The sequence below is a fragment of the Camelus ferus genome, chromosome 11, assembly GCF_009834535.1.
Source record: "Camelus ferus isolate YT-003-E chromosome 11, BCGSAC_Cfer_1.0, whole genome shotgun sequence".
In the NCBI taxonomy this organism is placed as follows: domain Eukaryota; kingdom Metazoa; phylum Chordata; class Mammalia; order Artiodactyla; family Camelidae; genus Camelus; species Camelus ferus.
Genome location: NC_045706.1, coordinates 75,377,483 through 75,401,654, shown reverse-complemented (window position 1 = coordinate 75,401,654; position 24,172 = coordinate 75,377,483).

Below are 24,172 nucleotides of genomic sequence, written 5' to 3'. Positions count from 1 at the left end.
AAGATGATTTGGATAAAAGATAACTCAACTCTGACCCTCAATATCTGCAATGTCTTTAATTTGGAGGACGGTCAGCGTTTTCCAAATTCCTTCTCTCCATTCTCTGGTTTTGTTTCTGTGTGGAGCTTTGGAGAATGTAGGCATGATACGTTTTCTTTCCTTATCCACAGTAGGTTCAGACGTTTTGGCTTCCTTCATGTTCTTCCTAAAGTCGTTTTGTTACCTGTTTGACCCCCGGGCACTGGCTGGCTGTGAGTAATCTGAAGAGCCGACAACAGTCTCGCTGCTGGGAGTGAAATTCCCGTGTGGTTCTCTGTGTCCCCTCCTAACGGGACGGGGCCCATAGGGATTGTCTGAGATGACTAGTCGTAAACAGACGATCAAGCAGTGAGAACTTTGTATCTGTTATCACACATAACGTTCCACAGAGTTGATGGCTTTTTGAAAAGCAGATGGACAGCAACAGGTGTCAACCGTGCAGCACAGGGAGCGATACTCAGTACCTTGTAGCAACCTGTAATGGAAGAGAGTATGAAAAAAATATGTATGTGTGTACATACGACTGAAACACTATGCCGCACACCAGAAACTGACACAACATTGTAAACTGACTAGACTTCAATTTTAAAAAATGAGACGAAAGTAAGTGTATATAATCTGGTCCCTGATATATGATAAGTGATCAGTTATTGATAAAGAAAAAAAATTAACCAGTAAATGAAAGAAAAGTGGCTGAAACTTGCCAAATGACCCAACTTAGAGGAACCTTCAGTTTCCTTTACCAGGACTGAGCAAGGTTTTGTCCCGTTGTCTGTCTCTGATGTTGACAGCAGGGCTCCTTAATAAAAAGACAAACCTGCAGTTTTCAAAACAGGACAGGAAGAACCTACAATGTCACACAGTCAGGGAGCCGAACTGGTCTATCAGCCATTTGAAATTCATTTTATCATGAAACTGGTGGTCATTTCATCCTCTGTCATGCCTTCGGGTAATGTTTACAGATAAGGCCGTATTATCACCTCTAACCATGCCAGGTTAGCCTGTTTATTGAGAATATTTCCCCCCAATTCTGAAGGCGTACAACGAATAGCAATGTAAGGTTTCCACGTCCCCGGACTGCAGTCTCTTACTTACAATTCATCCCTTCCCTCAACCAGCAGTTACTGAGCACCTAGCGTCTACGCAGCTCCACTGCAGGTGTCAAAGGTCTGTCAAAAAATAAAGTAAAACCCACTCCTCGCCCCAGGAAAGAGTCTCATTTAATTAGGAAGCCAGACACTGAAACAACCGGCAAGGTGTCCGTTGTTAGAGCAGGGCTTGATGTGCAGAGGAGGAGGAAAAGCAACTTTGCTGGGGGGAAGGGAAAGCTCACAGGAGAGGAGAATTAGGTCTGGTTCTTGAGTGAATGTTTGCACTGGTGTTCATTTTGCACTTGCCGACTCAAAAATGGGGTTTTGTGCTCCATAATTTTAATGCCAGAAGGTACCAGCAGAAAAGTTTTTTGTTTTTTTTTTTTGATAATGTCTTCCTCTTATATCTGGGCTGGGCAAAATATTTTTTCTAAAAATTAAAAAAAACCCACCTTTTCTCTGGAGACAAAAATAGTTTCTCTAAAAAGACAGTAAATATTTTGGGGGTTTTTAATTTGTTTTTTGCAGGGGGTTGTTAACTTGGTTTATTTATTTATTTCTGTAACGGAGGTGCTGAGGATTGAACCCAGGACCTCGTGCATGCTAAGCACACACTCTACCACTGAGCTACACCCTCCCCACTAAATACTTCTGACTTTGCAACAGCAAAGCCTCTGTCACAACTCTGCAGTCCCCGAGGAACAGCAGGCGTGGACAGTATTGAAGAGTAATAAGCAAGTCATTGGGTGTGGCTGTGTTCCAATAAAACTTTATTTACAAAAACAGGCAGCTAGTCAGATTTGGCCTGCAAGCTGCAGGGGGCCAACCCCTGTCTTAGATAAATAATATAAGCATTAAAATGATTAAGGGGTATTACACTGTGTGCCAAGGCTTGGGAACACACATAGAAAGGAAGTGACCGGCCCTTGCTTTTGAAAAGTTTGCTGTTGCACAATGTTCATGCTGGAGGAATTCTACAGAGATTGAAGTCTATGGTTTTAGCCTCAGACTCTCAGTAATCAAATTGAATTAAGAAGCCATACTCAATCTGGTTTCATCTAATTTTGATATATTGCTTCAGATGCTGGCCAGCATCAGGGATGGCTGGGCTGTTTGTCTGTTTCAGCGAAGCTCTGTCTGTTCTAGAGGCTTCAGCTTGTTGTGGTCACAGGAAAACATTCATACCCTCCTCCTGAGCCGTTACGCCCAAGATAATCACGTCAGGCGCGCTTTTGGATAAGGCTGTGTTTCTAGGTTAGAATCTGAAAGGAGAAACAAAAGGAGTTTCATTTTTTAAAATATTTACTTAATTTTTAATTGAAATCTAGCCAGTTTACAGGGTTGTATCAATGTCGGGTGTGCAGCACGATGTTTCAGTCAGACGTGGACATGCATACATTCCTCTTCGTGTTCTTCTCCATTGCAGGTCACTACAAGGTACTGAATACAGCTCCCTGTGCTCTGCAGTAGACACTTACGTATCTTTTTCATATTTAGCAGTCAGTATCCGCAGACCTTGAACTCCCAATTTATCCTTTGCTGTTCCCTTTCCTCTCTGGTAACTGTAAGTTTGTTTTCTGAGTCTGTGAGTCTGTTTCTGTTTGTAAATAAGTTCATTTGTGTCATTTTGGGGGGAGGATTTCACATATGAATGATCTCATATGGTATTTGTCCTTCTCTGTCTGACTGACTTCACTTAGCATGACATCTCCAGGTGCATCCACGTTGCTGCAAATGGCATGATTCTATTCTTTTTTATGGCTGAGTAGTCTTCCATTGTATAATATACCACAGCTTCTTTATCCAGGAGTTTCATTTTTACATGTAGTCAGATTTAGTAAAGGAAGGAGCAGCCTGTGGCAGAGAAGCCAGGATGGGGCTGGAGAGACAGGTCACCAGGCAGGAAGGTGCAGAGGCCTGAGGGCCGCTGGGGCCCGTGGACTCCAGGGTACCCGGCCCGGGCTCCGGCGGCCTCTCACGGTGGAACGCTGACACAGTCCCGGGACCGGATTCCGTGCCTGCTGAGAGCAGGGCTGGGGTTATTAGAAGAGTCAAGAGATGGGAGAGACCCTTGACAACCAGGTTGGTGGTCTAAGCTTCAGATCTGAGGTGGGACAGAACCAGGGCATCGAGGAATAAAAAAATTTAATGAAGAAGAAAGCACACCGCATTTAAGGAGAATAAAGATACGGACCCGGTCGGTGTGGAAGCGTCACATTGGAGAGGATCAGGACAGAAGTGGAAAACCAGGATGGAGACGTTTGCGAGAACCTTGATTTGAAAACATTCTGAAGGCAGGATGGAGGGTTTCAGCAGGAAAGGGGCGCGGTGCTCGAGAGACACTTACGTGGCGTCGCCATCAGACAGGTTTGACGAGGCGACGATGTTCTGGAAATCCAGCCGAAAGGTCTGCGGAGTGGAATGGAAAGGAGTCGCATCGGCCTGGATTGGGAAGTGTCAGCGGGGAGCAGAGAGAGGGTTTTAATTTCTGTCAGAGCGAGAGAAGGCGAGGGCGCTGTCCCAGAGAGCTCCAGGGGTCTGAGTGGGAGTAACTGGGAAAGCGGGGACGCCCTCGGAACAGGCAGGGACACTGCGGGGCGAGCCCGATTCGGCGCGTAGAAGGCAGGCGCCCAGAGAGCGGGCTGGAGGAGGGACGTGCTGCTAACTTCCAGTCCGGTGCACACGCGCAGGAGACTTTTTTTTTTAATAGAGAAGTAACCTTAGGGGGGGAAAGAAAGCGCTGGCTTTCCCGGCAGCCGCTCTGTCCCACGTCCAGAGCATTTGATTTCGGAAGGTGACTGGGTAACACTTCCCACGGGCGCGCTCAGCAGGAGGGGGACCAGTTACGGCTTCAGGGGACAGAGACCCCGTTGGGGGGCGGGGGGTGTGCAGCCAACCTCAGCATGAACGTCTCTCTCAGATTGTCCAGCCGTCCGGATGCAGCAAATGGTACCATTTATGATCGGAGGAAGCCTTTTAAATAAATGTCTGTGTGTCAGTGCTTTCATCATGGAATGTAATTCATTTTAGAACCCACTGTTAAAGGGACCGTGGGGATTAATTTCATGCATGTGGATTTTATTAGGAAAAATCATATGCAAGTGTAGAGGGTCAGTGTGTAGACTGAAACGCAAGTATGGATGTCTGCTGAGGTGGGAAGCCTAGAGTCACACACCTGGGAGCCATGGACTTGGAACCTATTGCAGCGGGCAAACCCTGGAAGTGTCCAGCGGGACGAGCAGAGCAGCAGGCCCTGCACTCAGGAAGCGGTTCCCTCCAAGCCATCTCTAAGTGGAACCTGCACACAAGGGGAATCCTAAGAGGAAGTTCCCACACAAAAATGGAAGCTAGTGTCATCCTGCCAAAAAAAAAAAAAGCTGTTGAAATGTGTCGAACGGCCTCTGCAAAGCCGTAACAAAATGACAGCACTGTTGCCTAAGGTAACACGACCTGTGTTATCTCACTGACGATTGTTTTCCAATGATTTTAATTATCTGAGTCACCTTTAAGGAAACAGACTGAGAAAACCACATCTATCTGTGGGAATCTTACTACCCTGATATGATGAGTTTGGGGGGCAACAAACAGTTTTCTTAAGGGGACCCTTCAAATCTTCGCTAACAGAATTAAGCAAGGAACAGGAGGCCTTCCTTAATGAGGAGGAGTAAAGGGAAGGTGGAGACGGTTAAAGAGAATGAAGGCTGAGACTGGGAGTCAGGGAGGGAGTCAGGAGATCCCCACCGACCTGCCGTTGCCTCCGCTCGACCTGCCGTCTTTATCCTGCCCAGGCTCTTCCCCGACTCAGACTCGGCAGAGAAGACCCTTGCACTGACCTTGGCCTCACGTGGAAACCCTCACGCTGTGCTCCAGACCGCTGTCTGTCTGTTCCACAGGCGGGCCCGACCTTCAGATACCGATTAGTGGTGCTGCTTTGCCTAAGTGGTAGTGAGACGGCCTTCCTTGGAACAGAATAGTCTGTTGAAAATACCTCTGCGCTGAGAGTAAATATATCTGCTCAAATGGTACTTTTTCCCAAGATGACTTAAAGGAGAACTGGCTTTGTCTTTTATAAAACCAGCTTCCACGGAGGAGAAACTGGCCCCTCCAGTGTGGCCCTGGTGTCCCCGAAACATGTGCGCCGCCAGCCACCCACACGTTTCCTTTCTCTTGAGCTTGAAGAGCATCTCCGTGGTCATAGTTTGTCACGAGGAATCTCACTTCAGTCAGGAGAGAGGCCAGAGCTTTCCCGAACACACGTCAAAGACAAATGGATAAAACACGAACGTCACTTACAGAGGAACCAGGGAAGCGCAGTTAAAAGCACTGAAATGTGGAAAGGTGGACATGTCAGCTGTTAGGCTGATTTGCTAAGGAAACAGAGGACCTGAAGAGAGGGATGATATATTGTCCTAAGAAAGTGGATGGTTAACAGGAAAGGAAGAAAAAGTGATGGTTAAGAATTAAAAGAGAAGCAGGGAAAGACGAAGGAGTTTTTTGTGCATACGTGTGAAAAAAAAAAATGAAGAGAAGGGAGAGAAGACTTGAATGGTCTAGCAAAGAGCCAGTCGTGAGGCTGAAGGTACAAGAGAAGAGGAAACGGAGGACGTTTGATGGATGGAGGCCCAGAGTAACGAGGGGAGGGGGCAGGTGCCTGAGCTCTTCTCTGGGAACCACGACTGTCTTTCTGTGACTCGACTTGGTTTGTTTTAATTACCCAGGCTCAGTAGTAACAGGCTATTTAGATACAAGCTGTCAAGTTAAATAAGGAGAATATATATATAGAGAGAAATATATATATATAAATATATAGAGAGAGAAATAATATAAATATAAATATAAATATAAATATAAATATAAATATAAATATAAATGCATATTAACCTTGAACAACTTGGGAGGAAGGGGCACAGACCTGCACAATTGAAAAGTCCGCATATAATTTATAGCGAGCCCTCTGTTTGTGTGTGTGTGTGTGTGTGTGTGTGGTTCTAAATTGGAGGATTCAACCAACCCCAGATCATGCAGTACTGTAGTGTTTACTACTGAAAAAGAGTCTGCATATTAGTGGACTTGCAGGTCAAAATATATATATATATAAAAAAATTGAGTTCATATATATTATATATATATATATATATCTCATCTATATCATTGTATATCTCATACATAATCGTGTTTATATCACATATGTATCATATATCTACCATATATATATATATAAACTTCCCTAACTCTGTGCTTTAAGTCAAATGTTGGAAAAAATAAACCCCAAAGTGTGATTGCACGCTTGTTAACGGGTTGATGAGATGTTCAATTTAATTGGCTTTCTTCATGCAGTGTTTCTGGTGTTGGGGGCAAAAGCAGTTCTCACTGTCAGTTGCTTCCTAATTTCCCTGGTGTTCCGTGCTCGCTGCCAGCTGAGCTGTTCAGCTACGGCGACACCCGTTTCTCTTGCTTACGGGGCTTGAGCTCTGGAATGACCTCATGTGAAAGAGATGACGGGGAGGCAGCTGTTACTCGCGGCCATGGGAGCTGGGATATTATGATAAATGACGCCCACTGGTAACCCAAAAACGCCCACCTAGGGAACTGCATCAGCACCCTACTCTAGCGACTTGTCTCAGCCTCGCCAGTGACAATCAAATAGTGCATTTCTTTCCTCAGTGTGTCACTTCCTGGCAGTTCAAGAGGGCAGCGTGTCGGCCAGTGGAGAACAGCAAGAAGAGGCAGAGAAGCCGCAGGTCCGGGGTGACGCAGACTCACCAAAGTCAGCTGGCGGAGAGATCAGTCAGCCGTGTATGTGTTTACTTCCCTGGACTTGCTTAAGTGAAAACAAATAAATAGGACATTTATTCTAGTAGAAATCTTGGAAGATGACTGAAAATATTTAATTTTCTTACTTTTTACAAGGTATAATTTTGTTATTAAGACAAACAATAGGCAGTCGTTAACTTTGTGTTTTTATAATTTATTTTTATTTTTTGGAAGGGAGGTAGTTAGGTTTGTTTGTTTGTTTATTATTTTTAGTGGAGGTACCGGGGCTTGAACCCAAGGTCTTATGCATGCTAAGCACACACTCTACCACTGAGCTACACCCTCCCGTACAGTCGTCCATTTTTATGGGTAAAGGAATTATAATCAATATCAGAGGCAACAAGACAAAAATGTAAGTCCTCAAGTACAAGCCCGAGAGTCAGGGGAAGAGCTCGAAGCCGACTGCTACCTCTCTCTACCTTTGTCTGTCTTTGTCGCCTTTTCCAAATCGCGACTATCTTGGTGCCTCCATGTACCCCTCTGTGAAGCAGGGAATGATACTGAACGCCTCTCCTAAAATCACGTCGCTGGGTGGGGCTCTATTAAGTAAAAAGAACAGATGTGAAAGATGAAAAACAGTCATTTTTAAAAATATTTGATTTAGGTATCAGGAAGCTGCATTTCGGACTAAAACAGAAGCTGATCTGTAATGGTCTCTTCTGACACTGGCTTTTCTGGTGCTACACCAGCTTCTTACAACACAAACAATGATTAACAGCACTGTGAATCCTTAAATCTATTTGAACTTAGGTCAGTTACCTGTGTGGCATCCATTATCCCCGAGTTTGCTTCATTGGTCGTGGAAAACATTTTAAACAAGGCTTGAAGACTGTGTTGATGTCAGGATATTTACCACCTTGTGTGAATTTATTTGAGTTTCACAAACGTGTATGTTGTACTTTCATTATTATTCACATGTTCCTGAGTGACTCACTTAGACTCATAATATTTTAAAATTCCATTTGTATATAAGTAAGTTTTGATTCTATTCTTCCTGATGCTGCACTAAAGAAACAATTCAGCTAGTCACTTGAAATTGTTCAAAAATCTGCTTTGTAAAAGTGGAAATGGGATGAGACAAGGAGACTTTTTAAAGAGGGAAAGGCGCACAATCGCAGGGGTGAGGGTAGGAGAGACCTTCAGAAAAGCGCTGTTCTCTTTGCAAACAGTCCACTTCTGGTCCAGGCTGGCACCACTGCATGTGTGCTGCATGGAAGGCTTAATAATTATGCACAGAATCACCAGAGCCCATCCTCAAGCGTCTTGGTTTACAGGCATGGGAGGAAGCTTTTTCTTTTCCAGTATGTTCAAGAATGTTCAAAAATAGCAAAGAGGACTTTCAGGAAAAGATGAGGTTGTAGGACACGCCTGGCCAGAATTCGAGACTTACTCCAAAATTACAGTAACTAAGACAGTGTGGTTCTGCTGCAGGTTTAGAAAAATCTATCACTGGAATCACACAGAGAATCCAGACACATGCTCATATGGAAAAGACGGATGTGATGGAGAAACAACAGCAGATCGGCGGAAAAAGAAAGGGCCCAAAACAGGCGATGTTTGGGTTATTATTTACCCCCAGGGAGACCGGAACCCTACTGCACCCTGCAGACAGCAAAATCAACTTTAAGTAGGTTGCAGATCTAATTATTTTTTAAAGTGTACATAAAAGTAAATAAAACAAGCCACAAGCAAACCAAAAAAATAAAATGCAACCTTCACTTTAAATGCTTAGAAGAAGACATGAGGATGTTTTGATGACTTTGAAGTAAGGAAGAAATTGTTCAGCAAGACACCAAAAGCACCGTGATGGTGTAACTGTTACAGTGATGAGCGTGACCGTGTCAAGTCGGTGCACAAAAAGGCACCGTAAGTAAAGTGGATAAACAGCCTTCAGACGAGGAGAACGTGTTTGCTGTGTCTGTAGACAACAAAGGTCAGGTATTCAAAACATGTAAATGAATCAGGGCCAAAAATAGAGAAATGAGCAGAGGCTGCAAAAGGGGGATTTACAGAAAAGAGAGACCACGGCCATGTGGCTAATGCCCAAACAGAAAGGTGTTCAATCTCACTAAAAATACATTCACACCTGTCATGGTAGAAAAAATATTAAAGTCAGAATGGCAAGCATTGATGAAGCCTGGAAATTAGCGCTTAACCTTGCTGCGGGGTTATCGGTCTGCGTGTTAACCGTGGCAGACAGCCTGACAAATCCTGTAAGTTGGTGTTGCCCTGAGGAAGTCATTCCATTTCTGAGTTCACGTTCTAGACTAGAGGAACTCTGGTATGTATGTGCAGAGAGACATTGACAAGGATGTTCCCTGAAGCATCTTTTTTTTTGTTGTTCTTTTTTTAAGCTTTTGGGGGGAGAGGTAACTAGGTTTGCTTACTGTTTATTCATTTATGTATTTAATGGAGGGACTGAGGACTGAACCCAGGACCTCGTGCATACTAAGCACGTGCTCTGCCACTGAGCTGTACCCTCCGCACCAAAGCCTTCTGTTTGGATGCGGTCACCAAGGGGGTGTATTGAGAGGACCTCTCAGGCACTCCAGGATTTAGAGGATAATTGTTCCCATAAAACAAAAACAGAGAAGTAATCGATGCCTGTGCCATCGTGGCAGGTCTCTGGCAATGCCTGTGGAGGGGAGACGAAGTTCTGCTGGATGGGATGGAGGAGAGAGTGAAAATGGGACTGCAGAGACGGGGTGTAAACCTCTTCAGCAAGTTTCAGATGGTATCAGAGGGTGGTTGAAAAGGAAAGTAGGGGTCAAAGAGAAATTCTGTCGTTGCTTTTGTTGTTTCAAGGTAGGAGTGACTGCCGGCCGTGATCTAGGGGAGGAGGGAGGGTCTGCCGATGCAGAAGAGGCAGCAGTTTCAGGGTGGGCTCTTCACGGCGTGCACGAAAACAGGCTTTCTTCCTCTGCCACAGGCTGCTGCGTTCGTGCTGAATCTCAGACTCAGGATTTTTATTTCTGAAATGCATCCATCCGCTGTTCTTTATTTCTCGATCACCATGGTGACAGTTGTAAGACCTGAGCGTCTGGCTTGAGTCTCCAAACCCAGGGTCTCCCTTCACTGGAAGCGTGTGTCAGGTAGCGTCCTGCCAGCAAACGGAAGGCACTCCGACGGGGGGCCCTCTGTGACGCCCGCGCGCTATCAGAACCTTGGGTGTAGTCAGAAAGCGGGGGCGAAGGCAGTGGGCTTTGACAGTTCCTTGTTCTTTACGACAGGCGATCCTGGGGGATGAGCGCGTGTCTGTGTACTAAAGGTAATGACCTAATGGAGAAGAGAAGCTGCTCAGGAGGGGGAAACAGCCACTTCACAGGTAGAGCTCCTGATACGCTGAGTTAGAACAGAACACGCGCGCAAGCGAAGGCAACGGGGATACGCCGTCCGTAACGTGGTCAGACACGCACCAGGCGGCTTCTTTCCGGTCACACAACTGTATTTTCCATTTGTGTTGCATGGAGGTAGGACCCTGTGATTGGTTTCCACAAAGGGGATCCTAGAAATAAATAAAAGGTCGCGGCTGAACTAAAGCAGTTGAGCCTTCTCGCCATCTTTTTTTTTTACCTCTGCCTCCGATGGGAAAGTGATCTGAGTCTCACACTTTGCTTGAAGGAAAGATGCCCAGGAAAGTCACGTGACTGGAAGAGCCTCGCTGGACTTCATCTGAATGACCCGGCACCTCTCACGTGGGAAACCACGGCAAGGCTGGGGCTCTTTGTCTCGGTTCTCAGCTGACCTTAGTGAATACTCGAAGGACGAGAGGACACAGGGCGTACCGAGGGACACCTGTGAACTGGTAGGCTTTGCAGAAGGCAGGTGGGGAGAGCTTCTGAATTTGTGTTATTGAGAAAGGAAGCAAGTTTAGAACTTAAGAAAGCGGGAAAGGAGAGTTGGTGTTGGATGTTTATGGGGGAGGGTAGGCATAAACACTTCATTTTGGTGAATGAGGAAGAGAACATACTTGAGTTGAATAGAATTGCTGGGCAGTGGCCAAAAACCATCTGAGATCTGGGTTCACAAATTTACTGTCTCTAGCATTGCTTGTAAGACATCCTTATTGGCCAAGCTTTACAGCAAATAAACAACCAAGCACAAGTTTGTCTTAGAATTAAGGAAAGAATTCAGACTTCATCTGCATACACTCTGAGGAAAAAGAGGCTGGTATAAGACAGAGGGTGGGATGATGCAGGTGGCCCTAAGGACAGACGAGGAAGGCAGGGCATGGGACCAGGGCCTTGGTTGCCGTGAGTAGCAGCCGGGCTACAAGGGAACCGTCCAAGACGAGGGAGCCTGGTGCAGCAAGCCTGAAACACCCACTGAAGACCTGCTCTCTTGAAACCAGGCATCTCCTGCCCCTGGTCGCTTCCCCCACTTGAAGCCTGGCAGCACCGCTCAGCCCTTTGCTGCTGTTTAACTTTCTCTCCATCCAGCTTCCCAAGATGCCTCGTAGCGCCTTGGCTGACGGAGATGACGGAGGAGGCTCCTCTGAGCTCCGCAGTGCCGACACCTGGCTTGTGAGGAAGTGCCCCGGGGGAGGGGCAGCCCCGTGGAGGGGCGCGCGCTCAGCACCCGCGGTTCCTGGGTTCGACCCCCAGCCCCGCCACTGAAGTAAACCAAGAAACCTAATTCCCCCTCAAAACAAAACAAAGCAAAACAGCCCCGGGGGGAGAGGTGCTCAGAAGCGCTATCTTGGGAGAAGATTTCCCGGGGAGTAATGGCAACTCTCCAGTTTCCTGAACTACAGCAACCCCACCCCGGGGGACACCTCAATCGGTTATGCGGTCGCTGCCAGCAGTCCCCGTGGTCAACTGTGAGGTTAGGCTTGATTTTAATGTCCTCATTGCAAATATAAGGAAACGAAGGCTCAGCGAGGTTGGGAGTTTTGCCCGGTGACGAACTCCTGGAAAGCGGCAGAGAGAGAAGCCTCTATGCAACGCGCCTGGGCCAGCTGGTTTCCAGAAGCTGGAACACCCACCGCCTCCCGCCGAGGCTTTCTGGTGAGATACTCAGCACTTACTTTTCTCATTATGTCACCGCTCTGAGCCCAGAAAGGGGGCTGAGGGAAGAGGGACCACGCAAGCAAACTTGTGCTTCCATCAGCATTTCCACAGAAATAAATGCAACTTTAACCTTGAAAGAATCATTAAAAAGCACGGAAAACGCTGACACCCTCTCTGCCTCCCTATCTCATTCTCCTGGCGAGAGCCCCTAACATTTCAGGGAGAAGGACTGCCTATGAAGCTTGCTTTTTTAGACAAGGAGGCTATATTTAACCCGCGTGGGCTTTCTCTTGAGTCAAAGCACACAGAATCTCCTACTCAGGCATCTTCTCGCTGCTTTGAAGCAGCTGACTTTGCCGTGTCAGTTCTAATGGGAAATGACTTGCTCCGGAATGGCTTTGTTTCTCGGCAGTCAGCCAGAACATCACCTGCACGCCTTCGGTCGAGCACACTTCCATGACGCGACACTCGCCAGGATTTTTGCTGAACAGAGTTCGCCAAAGTCAAAATTGACATCATGACCTTAATCACCGCCGATGTACGCAGTTCACACAGAAACACAGCTGTGCTGTCATTTAGCTTCCCCGGCTCTGGGACGGTCTTCATCAGGTGTTCCTCCTGGAGGTTCTAATCTGTTTCTCTGGCTTTTGCAGCTTCTAGAGGACACCGGCCTCCCTTGTGAGCTCCCCCTCCGCCCTGACAGCCCGCAGCTGGGTGTCCTCTCCGTCCTGGCTTCTGCTTCCATCCTAATGTCTTTTCCCTGTGGCTCTGACCCTCCTGCCTCTCTGCATAAGGACTCCTGTGATCATACTGGACCCGCCCACCCAGATAATCCAGGATGTTCGCTCCCATTTTAAGATCCTTCACTTAATCACATCTGAAAAATCTGCTTTGTCATGTAAAGTAACATGTTCCCAGGTTTCGGGGACTAGGGTGTGGGCATCGTGGAGGGACCGTGATTCCGCTGCTGTAGACAGAGGGCTGAGGGACCAGCTGCGGTCGGAAGGGCTGGGTTCTGCCCCTTTGCCAGGTGGGGAGGCAGGCATCGGAGCCGGGGGGGCTCAGACACGGTCTGGTCCACCATCACCACACCCTGCCGCCCCGTCACCCCCTTCACACCTGAGAGATCAGGCAGAGAGCGTCCCCGAACTGCTCAAAGCCAAACACCTAGAAGTGGCAGAAAACACAAGAAGCCCCTTCTGCTGCTTCCCCCTGACGTGCGACCTGGCCCCCCCAGGGACTGCTGAGGGACAGAAACAAGACAGACAAGTGAAGGTCTCGCCTCCATAAAATGCAGCACATAGGACGCAGTCTTACTGCCTCCACCGCAGAAGGGCAGCACTGCCAGACGCACGTCCGATCTCCGTCCTCCCAGGGAGCGGACACCAAAGGCGTGAGAGGCAGGAACGCAGACAGTGAGACTTCAGTGCATAAAGTAACGGCGGACAGACTTAAATGTCACGTTCTGCCCCGTGGTTTTGCTGAGGGCCGGTCACCATCTGTCCTCCCTCCGACAGAGAAATCTTAAACCCAGAATCAGATGGGTTATTTGCAAAATGCTTACGTATTTGGAGAGAGAAAAAAAAAAAAAAAAGCCAGGAGACATCAGCCGTCCACTCAGTACCTGCTTTGCTGGCTCGCAGTTCCACCTGCAGAGACGAAGATTCCAAGCTGAGCTTCAAGGGCAGTTAGGGTCTCGTCTCTTCCCAAAAGGAGACTGCTCCTGCAAGTCGCAAAACTGGATTGCAGGTTTGGTTGTTCCGAGTGAATTCGTTCATTACTTTGATAGTGGTGCCGGTTTCACGCATGTGTGCCTGTGTCCAAACGCATCAGACTGTGTGCGTTAAATGTGTGCCGTTTACATATATATATAGATATATATATATCTCTATAAAATCGATTATATACATGTATCAATTTTACCTCCATAAATCCGTTAAACATACACTTTCATTTGCTTGCTTATACCATGTCCTTACGGCTCTCGTTTTCTGACTGTAGCTAGCTAGATTTTTACCCTGTGTTTTCTTCTAAAATTGTTACGGTTTCAGGTTTTACATTTAAACCCTTCACCCATTTCAAGTGAATTTTTGTGACTGGGGGACGGTAGGGGTCCAGTTTCGTTCTTGCCTGTGGGGCTGTGATATCTTCTCAGCACCATTTACTGAAGAGACAGTCTTCTCCCAGTTAAGTATTCTTAGCCCCTCATCAAATATCAGTTGACCACGTATGTGTGGATTTCTGCCTGTGCATCCGTTTTCACGCCAGCAGCACAGTTTTGGCTACCACAGCTCACAGCACAGTGTGAAGCCAGGAAGTGTGGTGCCTCCGGCTTGTTCTTTCTCAAGATTGCTTTGGTGGTTTGGAGTCTTTTTTTTTTTTTTTTTGGTTCCATATGAATTTGAGGATCTTTTTTTATTTCTGCAAAAAAATGTCACTGGTATTTTGATAAGGAGTACATTGAATAAATGGCTTTGGGCAGTAGTACGGACATTTTAACAACCTTAGTTCTTCTAACCCGTAAATATGAGGTAACTTTCCATTGACTTGTGTCTTCTCCAGTTGCTCTCATCCGTGTCTGGTGGTTTTCAGGGCACAGGCTTTCTGACCTCCTTCATAAAATGCACTCCTGACTATTTTATTGTTTTTGATGCTATTGCGAATGGGGCTGTTTTCTTGATTTCTTTTTCAGGTACGTCATTGTTAGTGTATAAAACACAATTGATTTTGGTTGTTGATTTTGTATTCTGCAACTTTACTGAATTGATTAGTTCTAACAGTTTCTCTTTTTTTTTTTTGGTGGAGTCTTTAGGGTTTTCTAGACACAAAATATGTATCCTAGCTCAAGAGGCAAGTTACAAAATATTACAGAAGCTAATCTATATTATCTGGGTGCTCACGCACTGAAGGCAGAAATCTATATTTCAGTGTTGTTCTTAATACTACCAACAGCATGCCTGGTCTCCTGCAGGATGAGTGAAAGACAGCGAGTGAAAAATGGGCCAAGGTCAGGAGAACGCCGGACTATCGGTAGTGGAAGCCCATAATCTCAGCTTCTCAAAATGCCTCTCCGCTTGCAGCCTCGTCTCTCACCAGTCCCTTTCCAAGCACCCCATGCTTCTCCAAAAACGGACTCTTTCCTGACCCAGTGTGTCTCCTTCTGGTCTTCCTTCTGTTTGTATATCCACGTCTGTCTTTAGCATCTTAGATCTTATCCTTCAAAGGCCATCCAGAAATCCACCAGTTCCTTCTTCTTTACTCCGTTCCTCTCAAATCAATGCCCATCCCCCTTTAAACGCCTCGCGACTCTTTGTTAGCCATCATATGTGAATGTGGGTCTGGAGGGAAAATGGGATGGCAGTCTGTTTCTCTCCATGCCAAGCAGTTTTCATTAGCAAGTATTTATTAAAGCAAACTGCATGGAATGTACATCTCATAACATTTATCCTTGTAACTGTTTGAAAGTGCACAGTTCAGTGTGTCGGGGGAAGAAATTTTCCTCCACCCTCCAGGGTCTTCTGGTTGGTCTTAGAATCAAATTGGCACAAGACAGATTAACAGAAGGAAAATCAAACCGAAGTTTAAAAATACACGTGCACGGGAGAAACCCAGAGGAACTGGGTAACTCGCCGAAATGGCCAAAATCTTCACGCCAACTACCATCTCCCGCTAACGTCAAAGGAAGGAAGGGTCTGCATTAACCTGCCTCTCAGCCTGGCATCGGAATCACCAAGGATGAGCCCTGGGTCTCCACCGACGGCCCGTCGGGGGCTCCACGCTTCCCTGCGCCTGGCACGCTCGCTCTGGCAGCTCATGGGATTTCCTCCACTGAAAAGCCCTTCTGTGTTCCGTAACGCCTCGACGCTTGGCCCCGCTTCCTGCATGAAACCCTGTTTTGCTTGTGGTTTGAAAAGAGATGGAAAGATGGATAAACCGTTAGACTCGGTGTATGTAGTCGTTTCAACCATGCGGGTCTAGGATTTCCAGCTGCTCCCTTTGTTAACTTGATAAACTTCAAAGTGAGAATAATTCCCTCACATAAAGCCAAGGAGTTGACACTGACTGTGCCCTGACCAGTGAGCGTCCCCTTTAGAGCAACGTCTGAAAGGTCCCGTCTTGTCCGCCGGTTCGCTTTGTGGCACCTTCCACCTCCCCCTTGTGCACTCTCGGCACCGCTCCTCCCGCTGTGCTCCCGAGGACACGCTCAGGCTTCAGCCCCGGGGCTCCCTGGCCCCCTTGCTCTGACTGAGCTGGGCCAGCGGGAGCGCCTGCAGGGGACCGGGGCGGGGGGAGGCAGCATTCTGTCCGTTTCTTCCCAGCAAGGTCCCCCTTCCCGCATCGCGGCTCGGGAGGTGGCTGTATTCAAACGGCCCACGTGCTCGCTAGGGCGGCCGCTTCTCCAGGAGTTTCACCTCCGAGGGTCCAGGTGTGAAGACGGGTTCCCACTCTCCGCGGTCACTAGGCCCTGGAGGCCACAGCATCCCCTAACAAGATCCTAACCCCCGGACGTGCCTCACTCCTTCATTGAATCGTCTTCAGACCCTGATCTCCAAGTGTCCTGTGCCTCCTGTCAGAACTCTGAAAAATCTCCCAAAAGGTCTTTTTTCGAAGGGAGAACGTGGACTAGAAACTCAGGCCAGCTCTCTAAGGTCCTGTGTCTACATCCAGGACACGGAAGAGAGAAAACAGAAGGAGTCAGTGGGGAAGTTTCCAATGTAACATCGAGATCACATGCACCGCGAGGCACCGGACTGTGACAGCACACAGAATACTTGCTTGCACTCTGTGCGAAGCCCAGCCGACTGGAATGGAGAGAAAAGACAGCATGCTCATCAAACATCTCTCTCCTCCTGTCACTCCCAGCGTGTCAGGCTCTGACCTGCTGGCCCTGACAGGTTTCAAGTGGACAGCTGCGCCAACCTCGCTTGTCAACACTTTTGAACCACCTGTGACTATAACCCCTCCCAAAGCCCTTTTAATGAGAAACTCGCAACTCTTCTCTGTGTCTAAAAACCTGTTTTTCATCCTGGCTAAAGTAGGTCCTGCATTGTCAGTAACCTTACATTTCAGTCGCCCCCACCCCCTGACTTAATCATTTTGAACCTTTGACAGATGGTTAATGAGGATTTCGCGTCCCTCTCCCCGAAGAGCTCTTCTCAGTAATATGTGGTTAACTTACTCACCGGGTGTCAGTCGTGCAACGAAAGGAATCCAAATGATTTTTTTCATTATGCTAGTAATTTGAATCATAATTCGATTTCCCTTCCGTTTTTGGTGAAACAAAATCAGTGTCCTCTAGACAAAATAGCATTACAGTTGGAACTTAAAACAGACTCTCAGTTTCGCTGTGTTAATAAATTGCTTCATGGTTACTGTTGCCTGATCCTTCTGAAGGAATTATTAAGTGACGGGGCCTGGTGTGCAGTCCCCTGGTGATGTCAGCGCCTTACCTGCCAGTGATCAGGTACTGAATGAACATTTTGCACAAGACCAGTAAGGACCAAAAAGTGCACACGCCTTTACAAGGAGTGTGGAAGGGGTGAGTGTGCGTGTGTGTGTGTGTAGCTGGCGCACGGTGTTTCACTGCGAAGTCCGTCGAGATCCTCGTGCAGTTCACGTCAGCCAGTTCAGAGGGTACAGTACTTTATAAAAAGTAAAGAATAAAGGAAGCCTTGCACGTGGGATCAGGCAGCGGACCCAAACGAAAAGAAGGAGAGACAGGTTCATGTTCCACGGGGAGTCTTCCCAGCTCCAGTCCCCCCAGAGGTGCTAGTCTGGCGACTTTACTCCCAGGGCGCCCACGAGCCCAGCCGCTCAAGCCGAGCCACGGGGGAGCCTCCCGCAGAGGAACGGGAACTGCATCCTGAGCAGCTGAAGGGCTGTATTTTTAACCATCTGCTTTTGGTGTCCCGTGTTCCTCTCAAACTTTGCCCCTTGAAGCAATACTCCGGCTATGCCAGAGACACCGTTCTGCAGTCATTTTCCTACGAGAACCCACAAAGGCTTGGTGTGATTGTGAGAGAGTGTCTGGTTCATCAGAGACACTCTGCATCAGCGGTCAAATTTCTTATCATCCTGAACGCGACCACAACGAGTTCATATCCTTTCATCCCAAGTCAGACTAACTGGGTGGGTATTTTACTTAGCGGCACATTTTTAATACAGTTAAGTGAATAATGCCTATTAAGTTTTTTGACATAAATGAAAACAGCTTAAGTTTTAAGGACCCCTGAGCGGCTAATTAGCACAGATCAGAATTGTACCCACTGTTTCGTTTCTTAGCAGCTCTGGTTTTTTGGTATTCCTGGGTAATTTTGAGCAAGAAAAAGACCTGTTTGAGCAAAATATACTTGAAAATGTGACTAATCCTGGGCAATGCAGCACACTGCAAAGAACAGCCCGACAGTCTTCTGTGGGTCTCCTCTCAGCCCGCCACTTCCCCAGCACAGTGGCCAGGGAGCAGGTCTGTCCTGCTCTGAGCCTCCTGCCCGCAGAACCTTCCACGGCGAACACAGCCACCGTGGTGATTTGAGGTTGTCGATTCGCCTGAAGCCAGTGTGTCAGCACTACTGTGTTCCCATCAAGAGGACACGGGAAACAGTGGACGCCTTTGAAATAAATTAATTGGGGCACAAGAACGAGCAAAAAGAGTAACAGGAAAGTCAGTGGCAACACCATCCAAAGCCATTCTGACTTCTGAAGCAGGTGTGAGCGCCCCCTGCCTGCACTGTCTTCCCCGGCGGCGGTTAGCATCAGGCTGCTGCGGGGCCACTGATGTTCCTCCATAAACAGCACGAGCAGTGACACACTCGCCCCTGCCCCGCGTTCACGCCTGCCTCGGCCTTTTCTGCTGGTGTCTCAGCCCCACATCACCTTTGATCTCCTCTTATGCTTTCCTGCTGGACTAGGTGACCCTGCAGGAAGCAGGACTGCGTCTTCTGCTGACTTCAAATAACAAGATGCCGGCTGGATGGACTCTCAAGGAATAGTCGTATCAGTGAGATCTATTTAAACAAAGTAGTAACAACATGTTTGATTCCCAGAGAGAGCCTGGGTGGTACCCTCCAGCGCGGGATTCAAATCTAGAGTCGCGTTAAAACAGCAGTTTGAAAAAAAAGAATTTCTTTGTTATTAAATTATAGTTGAATTGCAATGTTGGGTTAGTTTCTGGTGTGCAGCACAGTGAATAAATCAGTGTTTGCAACTACCTGGTCCTGGACGAATTTCGAAAGAAAGTACCATTAAGCTGCCAAAATCATCACTAAACAATAATCATTAAAGTTGTACAGTAATCATTATGATTATTATATAATAACCATTAAAACAATATTAAATAAATAATATTTAAACTGTCGTAAATATTCTCCTATAATGTGGCTTTTTTACTTTATAAAAATTATAAATTTTATAAATACATTTTAAATAAAAATTTAAACGTGTAAATTGAATTTAAATTTAAAATTAAAATTTTATAAAATAAAAGTATAAAATTTATAAAACTTACTATACAAAATTTATAAAAATTTTATAAAGTAAAATTCAGATATGTCTCCTTAACTCCAACTGCAGACTCAAACTGTTAGAGCAATGAAAACAGCACGTAACCACACAGGGTTACCACGACCCTCGCCTGGCTTGGCTGTAGATGCCATTGTATAGTGAAGGTGGTTTGCTGCAACTGTTGTCATTATGCTACCAAATCAGAAATGTGTATCCTGTCTTATGCTTAAGTCTTTGATCCATTTTGAGTTGATTTTCATGTCTGGTGTAAGGGAGTGTTCTAGCTTCATTGTTTTACATGCTGCTGTCCAGTTTTCCCAACACCACTTGCTGAAGAGACTGTCTTTATTCCATTGTCTATTCTTGCCTCTTTTGTCAAAGATTAATTGACCAAAAGTTTGTGGGTTCATTTCTGGGCTCTCTGTTCTGTCCCATTGGTCTATATGTCTGTTTTTGTACCAATACCATGCCGTCTTGATGACTCTAGCTCTGTAGTACTGTCTGAAGGCTGGGAGAGTTATTCCTCCAGCCTTTTTCTTTTTCTTCAGTAATGCTTTGGCAATTCTAAGTCTTTTGTGGTTCCATATAAATTTTATTATGATTTGTTTTAGTTCTGTGAAATATGTCCTGGGTAATTTGCGTTAAATCTGTAGATTGCCTTGGGCAGTATGACCATATTAACAATATTGATTCTTCCAATCCAGGAGCATGGGATATCTTTCCATTTTTTTAAGTCTTCTTAAATCTCCTTAATCAATGTTTTATAGTTCTCGATGTATAAGTCTTTCACCTCCTTGGTTAGATTTACTCCTAGGTATTTTATTACTTTGGGTGCTATTTTAAAGGGGGTTATTTCTTTACTTTCTTTTCCTGTTGATTCATCATTAGTGTAAAGAAATGCAACTGATTTTTGTACATTAATCTTGTAACCTGCTACCTTGCTGAATTCTTCGATTAGTTCTCATAGTTTTTGCATGGATCTTTTAGGGTTTACTATATATAGCATCATGTCACCTACATATAGTGACACTTTTACCTCTTCTTTTCCAATTTGGATCCCTTTTATTTCTCTCTCTTGCCTGATTGCTGTGGCTAGGACTTCCAAGACTATGTTGAATAGGAGTGGTGAGAGTGGGCAGCCCTGTCTTGTCTCAGATTTTAGTGGGAAGCTTTTGAGTTTTTCACCATTGAGTACTATGCTGGCTGTAGGTTTGACATCTATAGCTTTTATTATGTCGAGATATGTTCTGTCTATACCCACTTTGGTGAGAGTTTTTATCATAAATGGGTGTTTAGTTTTATCAAATGCTTTTTCTGCATCTAGTGAGATGATCCTGTGGTTTTTGTCCTTTCTCTTGTTGATGTGATGTATTACATTGATCTCCAGAATATATAAGCAGCTCATGCAACTTAATAAGAAAAAACAAACAACCCAATCCAAAAATGGGCAGAAGACCTAAACAAGCAATTCTCCAAGGAAGACATACAAATGATCAATAGGCACATGAAAAACTGCTCAATATCACTAATTATCAGAGAAATGCAAATCAAAACTACAATGAGGTATCACCTCACACCAGTCAGAATGGCCATCATTCAAAAGTCCACAAATGACAAATGCTGGAGAGGCTGTGGAGAAAGGGGAACCCTCCTGCACTGCTGGTGGGAATGCAGTTTGGTGCAGCCACTGTGGAAAACAGTATGGAGATTCCTCCAAAGACTAGGAATAGGCTTACCATATGACCCAGGAATCCCACTCCTGGGCTTATATCCAGAAGGAACCTACTTCAAAAAGACACCTGCACCCCAATGTTCATAGCAGCACTATTTACAATAGCCAAGACATGGAAACAGCGTAAATGTCCATCAACAGATGACTGGATAGAGAAGATGTGGTATATTTATGCAATGGAATACTATTCAGCCTTTAAAAAGACAACAGAACAGCATTTGCCAGCAACATGGATGCTCCTGGAGAATGTCATTCTAAGTGAAGTAAGCCAGAAAGAGAAAGAAAAATACCATATGAGATCGCTCATATGTGGAATCTAACCAAAAAAAAGAAAGAAAGAAAGAAAGGAAATAAAAAGACAAATGAACATAAATACAAAACAGAAACAGACTCATAGACATAGAATACAAACTTGTGGTTGCCGGGGGGAGGGGGGTGGGAAGGGACAGACTGGGAGTTTGAAATTTGTAGATACTGACAGGCATACGTAGAATAGACAAACAAGATTATACTGTACAGCACAGGGAAATGTATACAAGATCTTGTGGTAGCTCACAGTGAAAAGTATGGGACCATGAATATATGTATGTTCATGCATAACTGAAAAACTGTGTTCTACACTGGAAATTGACACAACATTGTAAACTGACTATAACTCAATAAAATAATGTTAAAAAAATACATACATACATATATACAAGAAAAAAGAAAGGAAGGGAGGAAGAAAGAGAAAGAAAAGAAAGAAAGAGAAAGAAAAGAAAGAAAGAAAGAAAGAAAGAAAGAAAGAAAGAAAGAAAGAAAGAAAGAAAGAAAAGAAAGAAAAGAAAGAAAAGAAAGAAAAGAAAGTAAAGAAAGAAGGAAGGAAAGAAAGAAGGAAAGAGAAAGAAAGAAGGAAGGAAGGAAGGAAAGAAAGAGAAAGAAAGAAAGAAAGAAAGAAAAAGAAAACAGCACACGGTAACATGAGCCATGAATGGGTTTCCAGTGTGAAGGTGCTTTGGGGTTGGGGGTAGAGTTGGAGGTAAAACACACCCACTGAAAGTGACCGGCCCTATTTAGAAGGCTCCTGTTATAGGCAGTGTTGGTTTCCTCTCCCTGGACAGAGGGGTGGGAAACTGAGACCTCACTGTGTTCAGTCCCCTTGGTGGGTGGACAGCGCCCCCCAGAGGACCACTCACCCAGAGACAGGTCCTGCGAGCCCCCCACAAGCCTGCTGACAGGAGGGAAAACACATCAGTAAGCAGCGCAGAAAGCACGAAGCTCGTCACCTTGTCTGTATTTGAAATGACAGCTCTATGTTGTAAGAAAATATTAGTAGTTTTGTTCTTCACCAGCTATAAATAGTGCCACCCAGACTGCAAGAAGGACAAGATGAATATACATCCGTTGGGGTGATAATTCTCTCTGTTTCTGTCATGGAGAAAATGTATTTCTTCCAATTCACTCTAAAATATTACTTTTAAGGGGAGAGAAGGACAGACTCTGTCTTATTTAGAAACCGTCACAATTACTACAGTTGCAGAAACAGACACTCAACATATTTTTATGAGACTTCCTCGTTTTAGAAGCAGCATTGGTTATTCTGTCGTTCAGGGGATACGTTCTGCAAATCGGAAAGTTGGGAAGGTGCTGGTTATTTCCATTGTAAGAGTTTTATTAAGGTGCCACAGATCACAATATTGTTTTTATAGACTGCAGAAATATGAAAGAAGCCTGTAACAAGTTTATCACATAAAGGCAGAGACATTTTCAAAATGGCAGAGAAAGGATTAGAGCTATCTGATTTCCCTTTCATGCCTTTAAGTCTCTAACTATTTTGAAATGTGAAGAATGGAATATCACGGTTATTATGTAGAGCAGAAACCCAGTCAACTGATTTTTTTTTTTTTTTTACTTTTCTAAATCAAGATGATTTGGAATTGCATGAAAACAGCCTGTAAATATCTGATGCTTTTCAGAGCCCCTGGTTGTGTAGGAAATGGTTTTAAACAAATACACGAGGAAGCATGTGTTAGGACCCGAGCTTAGCGTGTGTGGGTGCGTCCATGCAAGCACGCCTTTCCGTGCTGTGCCATTACGTCCAGTAGACCTAAGAATGCGCCTCCAGTCCAGGAAGCAAGGAGTTCCAAATGGGATGAGCCCAGAGACCCACACCAAGATACATTATAATTAAAATGGCAACAGTTAAATACAAGCAGAATATTCAGATCAGCAAGAGAAAAACAACAGTTATGTGCAAGGAAACTTGAACAAGACGCTCAGCTGGCATTTCAGCAGAAATTTTCCAAGCCAGACAGAAGAGACTCGCACGATATACTCAAGTGCTGAAAGGGAAAAACCTAAACCAGGGAGGCTGTCCCCGGCAATGTTCAAGTCGTTCAGAATTGAAGGAGAGTAAAGAGCTTCCCAGACAAAAGCTAAAAGGATTTACTAAACTCTCCACCGAAAACTATTAGAACTAATAAATGAATTTGGTAAGGTTGTAAGATACATTAATACACAGAAAGATGTTGCTTTTCTGAACACTAATAAGGACCATCAGAAAGAGACAGCAGGGAAACCGTCCCGTCAGAAAACAAATTTATGGTTGCCACAGGGGAGGAGGTGGGGGGCGGCTAAGTCAGGAGTCTGGGGTTAGCAGGTACAAACTACTGTTTATAAAAGAGAGAAACAACAGGGTCCGCTGTACGACACAGGAGGTAAGCGGGACAAGGGCTTTGGACTGGTTAGTTTGCATGTGAAAATTGCGCTCACCCGGGAGCGGTCTGCTGTCTCTAGGCACTGGCTAACCCTGGGAGATGCAATCTCCCAGTCCCCAGATGCCGAAGAATCAGAAAAGACAGAAAATAAAAACATGGCTGATACAGAGACGCCCTGTATTTTTTCAGTATCATGTGTCATATCCACAATTAGACTGCACTGGTTATACACAGTTTATGCTCTGATATTAAGATAGTCGAATGGGTAATTTCACTCCAGCATTATCTAAT